A 15,235-nucleotide genomic window follows, 5' to 3' on the forward strand; every position below is an offset into this window, starting at 1 on the left:
AGATTCCTACAAAGTATGTACCTTTGAATATTTTCATCTGAATTTTTTCATTTTTAGGTGTTGTTTTTTGTCATAAATTTGTCTGCAGAACTGAAGAACTTCTCTCATCATGAGAAGTGGTTGGGAATTCTTTTCACTATTCTCTAGTCAACAGCAGAGGGAGAGAGAGGACACTCGTTTGGAAGGTAGGAAACCCAAATTCATGTTCCAGTTTTGCCTAAACTGCTGGGGAGGAATTTGAAGTACATTCCCACCACAAGCTAGTGAGTCTCAGTGGGAACCAGAGACTCTAAACTAAACTAGTTGTGTCAGCTGATAAAGGCTTTTCAAGTGCAAGCTGGAAGATTTTCTACCAGGAGGATCAGTGACATTTGCACAGAATTCCTGTGGAAGTCTAGGTTAGGTGGACAGTAGTAGAATTACACTCACCATCACCTTGTTTTGTAAGTAAAGCCAAGGAGATTCATGAGCTCTATAATAGTTTCAGTCCCAAGGCTATGCTAAACAGTGAGGCAGCGGCCTGTTTTCTAGGGCTGCCTACAAACAGTGACACAAATGGCGCAAATTGCAAACAATGAGTGGGAGAAGTGTATGAACAACCTACTGTATTTTCTTCACAGGTTTTGTGTGTGTGCCTGTTTCCTCTGTGATGTTTTGTGAAAGCTCTCTCGAAGGTGCCACAACCTGAATATTATTTGTAGCTTTATTTGTGGCTTTACTTGTATTTCCTCAGAAAAACAACAAAAGCTAACAGATTCTAAAACCTCAGAAATGCTATTATTGTTGTGAACCAGAATAATAGAATATAGGCCAAACCAGAAATCTTTCAAATTTGGAGTCACTGAGTCAAAAACTGATCTGTGACACCTATGTATACCCATTGCCCTTCGTGAAATTACTAAGATTTTTTTGAGACACAAACCATGGAAGGCTTACTTAAGCACATGACTTAATTTGGGGAGTGTAATGTTTGCCTACCATGTTATAACTCTAGCAAAAGGCATTCACGTCACTTTTCTTATCAAGTTATGACCTGCATTTTCAAAAGTGGGTGCTTATGGTTAGCTGCTAAATCAGGTCCCTGATTTACAGCACCATCAAACACGTAAGGATTTTACTGCCTGGCTTGTTTTTGATTTTGTTTTGATAAAAAGCTTAAAATGTCACAGAGTTCTGCAGAGATTAATGAATCACCAGGAATCTCAAAGATCACTTCTTTGACCAAAGTACACGTTGAAGTTTCATCTTTGAAGATATAATTATGAGCAGATGAACCGGGTAACTCCCCCACTCACTAGCATGGGGCAGCAATGATCTAATGTACTTGTGGAAAAAATAAGGTCCTGTGCAGAACCTCCATTATTTAACTTCACTTCAATTAAGTTTACTAATTAATGTCTTACAATCATAGAACATAAGACTAAACCCCAAGAAATCTGATTTCAAATTTAGCTCATCTTTGACTAGTATTTTAGACTAGGTAACCTGCTGGTGTTCCTTCTAACCTACACTGTAACTGTACTATGATTCTAGTTAAATCTCATGCAGTGTGATTATGAAGATTATGTGGAAAACATCAGAAATATTTACTAAATAAGGACATCTCCTGAGCTACTAAGATATTTAGCAAACCTCAAGCAAATTTTTAACTTGATAAGGCCAAGACAACAAAGGTGTTCTCAAGGCCTCCAGAGAACTATTAATTAGGGGAAAAAAAAAAAAAAAAAAAAGAGTAATGGTAGAATGGTAGTAAGAAGAAGAGATTAGATAAATCTTACACAATATGACTGTGGTATCAATTGCTCCTATCAAAGATGGCATAATATATTGATCAGGACAAAATGTACCAAAGCACAACAACCTGGGCTTCTATGGTATCAACTGCACTAGTGTTCAGAGGGAAAAATCTAGCTGTTTAGAACACTGCACTGGTCTGAAATCAAACTGCAAAAAAAAAAAAAACAAAACAAAACATCTGAAAGAACACAAGCAATAAAGAGTGGTGAGCATCACCTGTCCATGTATTAGTAGACACAGATTGTTCATACAAAAACTTACACTTAGGACAGACAAGGTGATTAAGTTCTTCTGGATGTAGTTCAGAATAGATTAAAGCAGGTATAAATGCTTGGAAGGAACACTTTCTTCCCTGAAATGATCTGGCAATTCAGATTATAAAAAGATTCAAAGTCAGCATCAAACCATGAACTTGTAAAAAGAGAGATTTGCAGTGCGTTCATTACTTCATATGGTCACGTAAATTTCAAGCTTAGTGACACTATCTATATACTACTCCACGTGACATTTCTCATGAATAGAAGGCCAAATCTCATTCATTTTAATCATGTTGGTTATCAGAGAGTGTTCTATTTACAGATGCATGAAAAGTATGATCTCATAAGTTAGCCAAGAAGAAATCAACAGGTCTATATTTTGCCTTCTGCAGTCTGATGCAGAATAACAACATCTCCAGAACTGGTGGTCATTACTGATATGGGAAAAGCCATGTTCCTTCAGAAAAAAAATAAATAAATAAAAAAATAAAATTTTCCTTTGAGAAAAACAGGGATTTCATTAGTTCCCTTTTCCATTAAGTATTTTACCATTCAAACTGATTAGGTGTGCCAGCTCAATCTAAGCATAGTATACCTCATGTATCTTTTTCCCTTCATATAATTTTACTCCATGAAAAACCGATATTAACAGAGATGCAGTTTTTATTTGAGAATTATATGATCATTAAAATATTACAGATAAGGTTTATACTGTTGATATATATGAACTCAACCTTACATTAACCTAGAGCTTTTACAAAGTCCTACAAGTCATGGCAGGAATCAGACAGATGTAACCTTACTCCTCTTTACTTAGATTTCCATGGAAACCACTTTTCATTACTAGACCGGGTCCCAGACTCACTTATTTTTTTCCTAAGATACCAAGGTCAAACCATAATTAATGTTTAATCATCAATACTATTTTTATTTTTTTTAATAAAAACACAGCATTACCTCTATTTAAAAGAAGAAGGGAGTAAGATGTTGACTAACATATATTTATAAGCATTTAATACCTTCATATTTAATAAAATAATGATAATTTCTCCTAGGCAATGTTATGCATGCTAAGTACCATTACTGATCCAGCCCATGTTGAGACAGCTGACATGTCACAATTATTTCTATATCTAAGCATATTTGAAATTTAAACTCAGAAGAATTGGAAATATTAAGTATGCATAATCAAGGTTTAAATGTACAAGCCATAAGTGGTGGAAGCATACTTTTCCCCTCCCAACACTTCTTTAAGATTCTTAAATAAATCTTTTACTAGGTATATCTGTTGGGTGACATATAGTTGATGAGCAAAGTCCTGTACAGATTTGAATCACACGTACATTTCATTATTTTTCCCTTTTATGTAAATAGAGTTTGTGGCCTTCTTTAAAACCTCATATTAATAAAATAGGCATCATTAAATCCAGCTCTTCTTTTTATTGTCTTGATTCAAAAAATAAGATACGCTTTCAAGACGAAGTAACTCAGTGACAAAGGTAAATAGGCCTTTTTCTGAAGAATCAATTAAAAGTTTAAATTAACGTAATGCAATCAAAGAGGAAAGATGTAAATTCAATGTGGGAATTTTTTGTTTGATAGGTTCTAACTTTCAGAGGCAGCTGACTTTTAAAATGATACCATTTCTTTGACAGATAATAAATATATATATATATATGTGTATGAGGGTCAGAATTCTCAATAGATTTAAATTAGCTACATTTTTTAACATTGATGGAGAAATATTAATTTTTATCAGTGGGAAATCTGACTCAAACTTAATCTGAGAAATAATCATGATCTTACAAATTATTCAGTCTTATACATTGTGTTTTACCTGATTGGCAGAGGTGTCTTATCAGGTAGATGCTACTGCATGTCTTGTTGGTTAAAACCATCACAAGGAAAAAACCAATGTCTTGATATAAAGGAGTTCACTTTATTTCCTTCTCAATAATTAAAGAAATCTAACATTGAAAAGGTATTGGGAAACCACACAGTCAAATAATATTAATATGCAGAGGTGGGATATGAACATCAAGTTACTCAAAATCAACACTGTCCAGGCAGAAACTTGCATCTTACAGAATAAATTACTTGTAAAACTAAATGTCTATATGAAATATTAAAGTTTAAAACCATGCCGTATAACCCATTTTAAATACAGTCACCCAACTTAGGCTGCCTCTTCTCCAACCGTATCTGAAAGTGAGCAGGCACACTGTATCAATCAAAAGAAGACTGCAGTGAGAAAAATAATCCCCCATCAAAGCAAAATACATAAATACATAAATAAGGCCAGCGTTACATAAAATATCAGCAGTACTGCAAAGTATTTAAATGAGAGCTTAAAAACTTACGGGTGTTTTTATCACCCTCCTCCTGCCCCCCTCCTGCACCACCCCAGTTTTTCACCTTTGCCCCAGCCTGCACTTGTTTTATTTTGGCACTTTAAGAGTCAGGTTTATTAGGCAAATATTTAGGAACTTGTCTTCAACCAAAATCCTGTTCACAGCTGCACCTGAGAGTTACTCCAGCCTTGGATTGGAGCAACTCTCGGGGATCAGCAAATTGTTTGCGCAGCCACGGAGGGGGAATTAAAAATCTTGTTGAATCAGGATTAGCAGTCCACAGGAGGAGGAGGAGGAGAGCTTATTTCCATAAGCTCTTCATCTCCCAGGCTGCTTCTCTACTCTCTGTGGCCTGCAGACATGTGTGACCCAAAAAGGAAAAAATAAAAAATATGAGAGAATGCACGAGTAAGACAGAAGAATAAAAAGACAAGAAGAAAGAAGAGGCTTTGTCAGTGACTGACTATGTCTTTGCCTTATCTTCTGGACAGGGTCTGAGCCAGTCCTCCTGCCCCTTCAGATGTACTTACTACAGCTTCCCACGCTTGGAAGTGCATAGCAGTGTCAAGACAGATCCAATAGTATGGCTAAGCTTTGTTCCTACCCCAGGCTACATTGCCAATCAGGTTAAACTTTGTGGTGCTGTGTTTATTTCTGTCTTCTGATTAATGGTAGTACAGCTGTGTATGCTGTCTGAAGTTCCACATCAGCCACAACTGCCTAGCTACCTATGTCTCTAAAAGTCTGGACAGAGCATGCTTTCTAACCTCATGGGTTCCATCAGCTGCTCACCATTTGCATGCACACCAATAATGTCTCAATCCAAAACAAAGTGCACAACTGTAGCATGCATCTTCCGTGCTGGAAGAATGAATAAAGCTGACTGAATGAATAAAGCTATAATATATTATTGTAATAATATTAGTCTTACTCTGAAACTAGGCAATAATTTTCAGCTGCATTAGATTTCTTGTACTGTGAACTCTCTTGAATGTCAACTAAGAGAGGGCTCAAAGCAGCTGCAGCTGAAAGACATCTATCAGTGCAGAGACATAAATGTTTTTTTCCCACTAAGAACCAAACTACATGTTCCTTTACTGATTAGGGAGAAAAATACCAACTCCAACGAAGGTATTCAGTAAACATCTGAGATTGGAATGCTTGTAGAATTGCCATCAGCCACTTAAGATCCTTAGTGATCACAGGCACCACTGACACAGCCTCCTCTCTTGAATGCAGCTAGGTTGTTTGAAGTACAACAGGATTGTGTGTCAGGCTGGATATTAGGAATAATTTTTTCTCAGAAAGGGTGGTAATGCACAGGCTGCCCAGGGAGGTGGTGGAGTCACCGTCCCTGGAGGTGCTCAAGAAATGTGGAGATGTGGCACTGAGGGACATGGTCAATGAGCATGGTGGGGATGGGTTGATTGTACGGGAACTACTGAGTCACGGCCTGAACCTCTAATTGATCACCTGAGGCGAACAATGTGTCAGCCAGAGGAGCACAGGTGAAGGCAATTCACCCTCTTAAATAGACCTATTTAAGAGCTGGCTACCACTGGGGAAGGATCTTGGCTGGAGATTCTTCCTTTTGGTGTTTTGTGGTGAGCTCAGCATAAGGGTAAGCCTTCCATGTATTCTCTCTTGTTATCATAGTCCACTTTGCCTAACTCTCTTGTTTGTTTTGTGATTGTAACATCTTGATATCCATTGATTATACAGTTGATGGTTGGACTAAATGATCCTAGAGGTCTTTTCCAGCCTTTATTATTCTAAGATTACTCCTATGTAAATGAAATCACAGCCAAGTAGAACATATATACTTCAGTTATGTTATTAGAAAGTAATCATAGGTACTATGCAGTAAAGAAAAACTGCATAGCCATGTGGATCTATCAGACTCAAAATAAGTTTGTATATACATGAGAAGCCAGACAGAAGCAATCCTTGCTTTATACACTAACATTTTTCTTCTGTTTTTATTTGCTGTCCCAGGAGAAACAAGTGAACAATTCTTTCAATATTAATTGGGGATAGATATATCTACCCTAATCTCTAAAATGCAGTGCACTCCAAACCATATCCTTCTCTGTAATAGTTTATCCATCATCAGGTCTTCTGACAGCTGCAATTCAGTAGAATCAGAAGTAGAAAACAATTTATGAAGTGCTCAAAAGAAGAGAGAAATCATGCATGTCTTAGCTGTGGGGTCACCTCAATCAACCATCTTTTAAGAAGCTACATTTGAGACTTATGCTAAAGTTGAAACAGCTTGGGTTTGTTGACTTTGGCAGTCTAGTTCTGTTCACTAGGATAGCTTGAAAATTTTAGATGAAAAATTTGTGTAAATTTGGACCAATTTCAAAACTGCGTACTTATGATTTAACAGTTTTCTTATTTCTTTTATTCTTTCTTTTTTTTTTTTTTTTCCATGGTTTTATTTCCCCTTTCCTGCCCCTTTTCCTTTTTTAAGTACCTGAATTGTTTTTTTGACGTGATCTTTTCCATCCTAGAGTCCCTACTGCTGTCAACACTTACACATTTGAAGTCCACTGGAACTTCTCAGGTGTGACTGTACACCATTTCAACCACTTCTGCAATTTTCCTTCTCATAGACTGCTTCAGGTATGAAGAGTCCCTTAAAGTCATTTAGATGATCTTTAGCGCCTTCCAAATTGCAATTGCTCATCCAGATTTTCCCAAAGATGACTGTGATATTGTTGCATTTGCCTAGACCTTTCTAGGAACAGTCTGAATCTGGGTACTCCTATAATTGCTTCCCCAGATTTGTTGGATCCTACTGGCAGAAGACATGAAAACCCTACTGGGAGATCTCTGTGCCATGTTTTTTTTCCTTGGCATAAAGCACCTAGACTACAAGAGTGCCAGTCATCTCTTCTTTTTTGCACTGTTCTTCGCATCCCATATTTCTTAATTTTCTTCTGAAGTCTCATCTCTTCAAACTTTGTAACTAACGACAAGTAACGTTACGCACCACCCCTCCAATTCTTTATCTGATCTTCATAGTGTGAAAAGGAATCACTTATTTCCCTTTTTACATCAAAAATCTTCAGTTTCCAACACAAGCACATCTTATGCTGCTCAGGGAACCCACACAGACCTGTCTCACCTCTTCTCTATTTTGTGCAGCTGATGTTCCTCCAATGTCAACTACCACTCAGCAGAGCAGCCAAGACTTGCTGTTGATATGTGAGCTGAACCCTATAAGACAATCAAGCCAGAAGTTGTACAGCCACCCTTATTTTCTTGGCAGGAGCAGCAAGGTGACAGGGAGGTTGCTCTCCTAGTCATACCTAAAATAAATAAATTGATAGATAATGCAGAGTGTGTAAGATGCATTTCCCAGAGATGTCTTCAGTACATTTTTGCATTGTTTTCTGTTCTTTAGGACTGGTTTGTTTTCTTTAGGACTGGTGCAGTGGCACATTGCATTACTGCAAACTGGTGCTGATGCTCAGAGGCTGTGCCCACTCTGTCAGGATTCAAAATATTACCACAATCTGCAAGTAAGCAATAAGATATGACAAGGAGTGTGATACTGTAACGTAACAATGTACCTCTAGGGACACCTGCGAGGAAGGAGGTGAAACTGAGTGTATTCAGCTGCCCAAGGTGCGATTTTTATCTCAAAATATAATGTAATAAGATGTGATAATAAAAAGGCACAAAACTGAAACAGACCATGTCTATTTTAGAATGTCAACTTATTCATGCAGTATACTTTAAAAAAAAAAAAAAAAATTGCATTTCCTGTGTTCTAAACAAACTATTTATAAAATTAGCAGATATAATTTGAAATAATGTTTATGAAGCCATAAAGCCATTAGCCACGGTAGTCCAGGATTATAATTTCCTCACATGAGTTCTTATCCAAGAAACACACGAAAAAAATGCATTTCCAGTATCAAACTGGATCAATGCTAGAACTGGGCTCATTCTTTTGTCTCATTTTAAATATCAGAGCTATAGGAGCACCCATAAAAAACATAATATACAATCAGGCAGTGAGTGGTGTGTTTCAGCAGTGGTGATGGCGACAGGCAAGCAGATTTTTACAAGCTCAGCATGCATGCATGCTCTTGTTTATCCCTGGTGAAAATGCACAGCTAACAGTGGTGTCTGTGCTGGAAAAATAGTGCTTTGTAGTGTAGAATTTGTTCTATCAGATGCTGCTATTGTGCTCTTTGTATTTATTGTAGTTTCTCTGGAAATAAATAGGAGGCTCTACTTTTGGAGCAACCCACATACATTCATTCCAGTGTTAAATGGAAAACAAATAAACAAAAAGAAAGCTGGAAGGCCAAACTGATGCATAGAAAATAACTACTGTAGGCTTCACTGTGATTATACTTATTTAAACACTGAAATCCCATTGGAATGAAAATCTCAGCTCCAGTAGTAGCTCCCGTTACTAGCCGTGCCTCAAGCCATTTTTTTTTTTAAGCATGTGCATAAATGTAACCCCATGAACAGCTAAGTCCCACTGATTTCAGTGAGAGCACTCACAGCCATAAAGCTCGTAACAGTCTTGCATTGGGGCAGGTGTTATTTCTTCTTGCCAGTATTTTATCATTCTGAGCCGTCTAGTTTAGCTTGTGAATGACTTCAACTCAGCATGCAAGGATGCACTGTCCTTATTTTTGCTCTTTACAAACTTTGAGATGTGTTATTCAATTTCGCTCTCTAGCATAAGTCTCAGCATACCTGCACAAAGCAAAATGTAATTTCTCTGTCTTTTTTCCCCCTGCAAAGATGGAGTCTGCTACCTTGACTCATGAGCTCAGCAACGCAGGATTATGTCAATCCTCAGGTGGGAGATCTTCTTGGGGAAAAGAGGTCAGAAAGTATTTGTGCCTTAGTGGACAGCATCATTACTTCAAGTGCTGACACTTTGTTCCTGCTTGGCAATGTTTCTATCAGTGGATTGTGCTATAGGAAGAGTCAAATGAAGGAATAAAACTGAGTTTTTGGCTATTTGCCTCCCTCCATAGAAATTTTCATAATAACATCCCCAGTGTTATGTCTGGTTTCAAATTGGGATAATTGCATTCTGCCTACCTGAATTTCTGTTCTGGAGTACAGTTGGATAAACTAACACTTGCTGCCAGAATTCTGATGTTGTTTAGGGGCACAATATACTTTTAAATAATTGTAGTTCTCCTCTCCAGAGACAGGTTTGAGACAATTCACAATGCAGCAGTGGTAAATATTAGAACAATACATATAAATAAATAAAGGAATTTCAGGAGTGGTTGAAGTGATTCCTTTACACACGCTCACACACAAGCACATGACCCTTCAAGATGAGAGGCAGTATATGAGACACTATGTTCTAAGACATTGCAATGTTATTATGCTTTGTATGGAGGATGCAATATAAAATATTAATGTATTTCATTAAAATGACTCTTAATGTCAATATGTAGTGTGACTACGCCATGATTTCTTATGTTAGTAGGTGCTTTACTAGAAGTTATAACTTTACATTATTCAACCACAGTCGTCTCTGTAGCAAATGTATTGTCTCTGTTATCAACTTACATATGCCCCATGAAAAACCATTGCTATGGTGATGAGTATTTTATGGTACAGTATTCACCTAATTATAAACTGTTCTCTAGCAGAGGTGCTAACATTATTTTCAACAGCAAAATCCATTTTCAAAATTAAAATATATGCAAATAATTGAGCCATAACCTTCAGTAGACAGTATTTTTGATTGATAATTATTTCTGTGTATTAAAAATATTAGAGGTAAATGTAAAAGTTATTGCAATGGGTATTTAAGAGGGCTTATTTTTATAACTCTAAGGCGATGTGTACCTTTGTTATTTGCTGACGGACTATATGCCGTTAAATTGGAAAAGTTACAATGGAAATAAAATTATCTTATTTCTACATGAAGCATAAGATCATGCAAAAGAAAAATGCAAGATCTGGGTTTATTAAGCATTTATTTCTAAACAGTATCATCCCGAGAAAATGGCATATTTAGTTCTCTGACTTTATTACCACTTCCATGCAGCTCAATGTTTTTTCTTCAAATCATTATGAGGATTATACTCAGTCTGAGAATTTGACACCTGCTGTTTCAAAACTCAATCACAAATGTTTCAGGATATAAATCAGTTAGTACAGAAGAGATGAATAAGATTCAGACTACAATGTAGGAAGATTTAAAAAAAAAAATCAAAATCAATATTATTTGCAGTAAGTAAAATAAGTCAAAACAGTTATCCAGAATCTGGAGTGAATATGTTGCATGTGTTTAAACTAGTATTATCAAATATACAACAGAATGGTAAAAAGAAAAAAAAAAAAAAAAATGAAACAAAACTCCTAGTAGCAGAGGAAGTAATATTGTTTGAATCCCTTAACAGTCAGTACGAAAGCAGCAAGACTACAGGGTACAGACGATGGTTAGATGGTTAAGCTCACAACACCAGAAACGCTTGAATGAGAAAGAATGTAACATCGCTAGGTGATAATGGGTAAGAAAAATGTTTGTTCTTTTTATTCATTAAATAGGAAAATTATACAGTACCCGATATAATTTAGCATCTACGATGCTATAATAAACATGATAGTGATACTTAAAATTATCTGACTATTTCTATTCTTTATTCCTCTACCTCTTCTTCTTTTCCTCTTATTTAATTACTGTACCATTAATTTTGTACAGTATTTTTGGGGCACATTCTTATAAGAGAAGCTGTAATGTATCAATCAAAGTATTGGAGAATATCATACTGATGATAATTCAAATAGCATCATCTATCATCTGTATTTCCTGTAGTTTAAGCAGGATTTCTGTTTGATAAATTGTTTAGTCATAATCTTAACTTTAAGCATGCACTGAAATTGTCTGCATTCATCCAAATATTTAAGCATATGCTTCAATTGGAATGAAGTGTGTATGTAGGGTTAAACAGATGCTTTGCTGAACTGAGGCACGGATCCTAAAATTGTGAGCCTGATCCTTGATCTATTGAAGGCTTTCAACTCTGCTGGATGTTAGTTCTTTTGTTATGTGTAAAGCTGTCCAGGAAGGATGAGATACTGACCCTAAAATGAATAACAGTACATTCAGCCAATGTTTTTGCTCATGTCTGTTTTGAATAGAGATGGGATAAAATTAAGGTCTAAAAACTGCCATATTTGGGGAAAAAAATAGGAAAGAAGGCCTGAATTTGGATATAGTCCCAATTTCTGTCTTTTGTCTGAAGGTTATTGGTGTTGGTACAGTACAGGAAAGAACTGATTCCAGCCTGTTTTATTTTCTATTTAGGATTTTATTTAATGTGTTGCATTTCTGCAGCACAAATACTGGTGCTTGCATCATTTCTTTAGGAGAACATTTTGAAGGGAGCTCCTGTATAATGAGGTGATTGTGAATGGAGGCAACCAGTTCATATAAATGTATCAAATTATTAGAACTTCTTTTCATTTCTCTGCTCCTACCTGAAAACTCTTCCAGAACTTCAGTCTTCTGCTAAGTTATAAATCTTCTCATTTCTGTTCTGGATTTGTTTACAATCAGTTCATACTCATTTGATCTTATGCCAACATTGTCTTGGATTTTAACCTCACACTAACTCAGGAAACAAAGTGAGAATTTTTAAAGGAGAAAAAGGGATTACACTGTTGAAAGTCTGTTATACTGTAGAAAATTCAGAAAATTGAAAATGCTGCTGCATTCTGACTTTTGGATAGACTTCATCCCTTATGTTAGAAACCACTGAAATCTAAAGAAATGTAGTTTCACATTTCTCTAGAGAAATAGATGTAGAAGTCTCAGCCATCCTGACAATAACAAAACAACTGAGAATTTATCCTTAGAACTAATTGTATCTAAAACAAGAGGTAACTTTGTCAGATTTCTAGTCTGTTTAACTGTTATTTTGAAAAAACACTGGTCAAACCGCCCCTCACTGGGATACGCTTTGTTTCTCACAGTCAGAAAACTAAGAATGTTATCCTCTGTATTCTCCAAGGTTTCTGGATTGCACCAGTTTGAGGCTATTTACACAAAAGTCATTGTTCTATTAGGTCAAATTCTATTTTCCTCCTCTCATTGAACTGGTCATTTAACAGGGGGTTCTCAGCAAAGATGAAGTTGGTGTTGTCTTTTTTTGTAAGTAAAAATACAGACATCTTTCTACAGTCTTGTCCCAAGTCTGCAGCTCTCTTTTGACACTTATAGCATAGGCAGAAGATTCAAAGAAAAGTACAGTTCCTGGTAGAAGAGTAAATATTTTGTCTGGTTAATCTTTTAAAAAAGATGGGACAAGATACCTGTGCAGGATCATATGTCTTTCAGTCACAGGAAAACACCTACAGATATAGGTAATGTTCAACGCATTCCATATGTAGTAATCTCAGATTTTTGTTTAAGGCAATGAAAGAACACAATGAATTTTCAAGATTTTCAAAGCAATGGAGTATTGCAGATACCTCCTAAACTGCAAATCACATTTATAGTTTGAATTTAGCTACGTACATCGTGTAAAAACATAAAGACACGTGAAAAATAAGTAAGTAGAAAGACTTAACAACTTGAATGTCAATGGGAGAGAGTGACATTAAAACTAGAATATTTGTACTTCACTGGTCGTACACAAAAATATATAATTTCATGAAAAAAAATCTCAATGTGACAAAACAGCTTGACAAATCCAATAAAAACTTAGCATTCTCAGTCCACCAATACTACTGTGCCCTGTAAGTAAAATTTTCGTGTTAGAAACACTTGAGTCCAACTTCATTGGATCATAGGAGAAGATAACTTTTATAAATGTTTAAAGCCTCTGATAGGACACTGAGAATCTCTAAAGATATCTTCCCGATAAATAAGCTCATCACATTGAAATCTTATCCTCTTTTTCAGGGTGACAAGGAATCTTGTAAAGTTAGCTCTACTTCCAAAACTCGGGGAAGAAAGTAAAAATATCCCATAAATAGTAAGGATTAAAAATGCTAGTGCCCAATCCTATTGATTTCACTTCGAGTTGAGGGCACTCAGCACCTTGCAGGAGGCTCTTGCAACATCAGACTATCAGACCCTTATGCAGAAGCAAATCTTTCATTGATTGCTCTTAACTGTAAATGAAGTCATTTCAGAGGAAATAGCACAGAATGTCAAATATGTTACACTCTAGGCCCATCCTTGCAAGCATTTATGCACAGGAGAGCATTAACTCAGATGAGCTGATTTGGTGCACAGGGACCAGGAGTCTCTCTCACCCATCTACCCAGGCAGAACTGGGCTGCCAATGGGCAGATTTTCTCCTCTCCCTCGTTTTCCATCACATGCCACTTTATGGTACATGAACTCTATATGCAGTTACTCCCTTACAAGCACTCTCATAAATGTTTCCTCTCCCTCGCTTTCTAAGTCATTTCGTATATTTTATTTCCTTTCAGTAGCATGAACTTTCCAGTACGCCCAGCACCTGTCCCTTTAATATAGCACACAGGGTTCTTTCCCTCCATACTGTACATTATCCTCATTAACACATATCAGTCAAAAGCACTGTTAATTAAACTGGCAAGATGATTACACACGCCTCCATGTGCCCCCTCAGAGCATCCGCTTGCCAAGATTTTTTCCTCCCTCATCTAAAGTGGGTGGAGAAGGCCCTGAGTAAACCAGAATCTAATGCTCAAAAAAAAAAAATCCCAGTGTATTGTTCTCTTGGAGCAAAATGGCTCACACATCATCACCACTGTTCCTCATAAATGCATACAACACTGACACCAATCTGTAAAACTAACACATGCATATTTGATACGTACAGACATTGCATACAGTGACATTTCCTTACAAATCTCCTTTCCAGATAGAAGACTTAATACACTGACCTTGAAACTTATGGAGACATTGTAAAGAATTCATTAAATCTGGGCAAAACCCAACTGGTTAGGGGTTTTTAGGGGAGACTGGGGAGTTTAACGTTCTTTTATTATTTTTTATCTGAAACGTTTTCCAGATATTCTCTTCACTTAGACTTGTTTGTGACATTTCTTTTAGGAAATTCCTTGGCTTCCAGCAAACATTTCCACAGCATTTCAAAAGTTATAACAATTTTTGCCACATTGCCACAAAACTCTTAAGAGAGTTTGCAATTCTGTAATGTGCTTTGGATCAAGCTCTCTTCAAGAATACTATTGGAATGACAGGGCTGGAGGGTATAGCAGCAGAGTGTAAATAAAGGCAGGCAGTGGTGATCCCTGAAGCAGAGATAATGTACTTTTCTAGTACACATACACAGGCCTGATAGCTGCAACATAAGCCATCCAACCATCTTGCTAGCAGAATACAATTCTAAGAATCTGTAAGAAAATGCTCCTGCAATGAAGGAGGTAGTTTTGCTGAAGTCCATCATTGACACTAAAAATGTTTACTCCATAACAGAGCATGAACACCTAAGCTTCTGGAAAATAGGATTGGTATTCAGCTGACTGCCAACAACCTATTCTCCAACAAAAGAGATGCCCTTGAAGGCTGAAGAAACAAATTAGGTGTAGATCAAGATAGTAAAGTGTTCACTATACTATCACTCTATTCACTATACTATCACTCTATTCACTCTAATTTTTTTTTTTTGCACCAGAATTTTGTTTTCCCATCCTGTATCAGGAAAAAGTCCAAATTTTGAACATGCTTGTGAGTTGATGCAAAATTAAGGATTAGCTGAAATGATGTTGTAGTATTTGGTTTCAAATTCAAGCAAACAGGTCATTTACCAAAAATTAAATATAAGCTGCTAGTTGAAAAACAAAACAAAACAAAACAAAACAAAAAAAAAA

The 15,235-nt window shown here is 36.4% G+C and overlaps 1 long non-coding RNA gene across 2 annotated transcripts; it reads left to right on the top strand.

The window, feature by feature from the left end:
• The first annotated feature begins 5,985 nt into the window (after window positions 1-5,985).
• Window positions 5,986-8,560, top strand: LOC122179280. Of its 2 annotated transcripts, none has more exons than XR_006178625.1 (3): window positions 5,986-6,026; window positions 6,919-7,030; window positions 7,191-8,560. It is a non-coding gene; the product is annotated as an uncharacterized LOC122179280 (long non-coding RNA). The 2 variants fall into 2 exon arrangements; XR_006178624.1 differs by having other exon boundaries at window positions 7,556-8,560.
• Window positions 8,561-15,235: the final 6,675 nt, after the last annotated feature.

The sequence above is a fragment of the Lagopus leucura genome, unplaced genomic scaffold (assembly GCF_019238085.1).
Source record: "Lagopus leucura isolate 7727_CA_CO unplaced genomic scaffold, USGS_WTPT01 Super-Scaffold_1, whole genome shotgun sequence".
Lineage (NCBI taxonomy): Eukaryota > Metazoa > Chordata > Aves > Galliformes > Phasianidae > Lagopus > Lagopus leucura.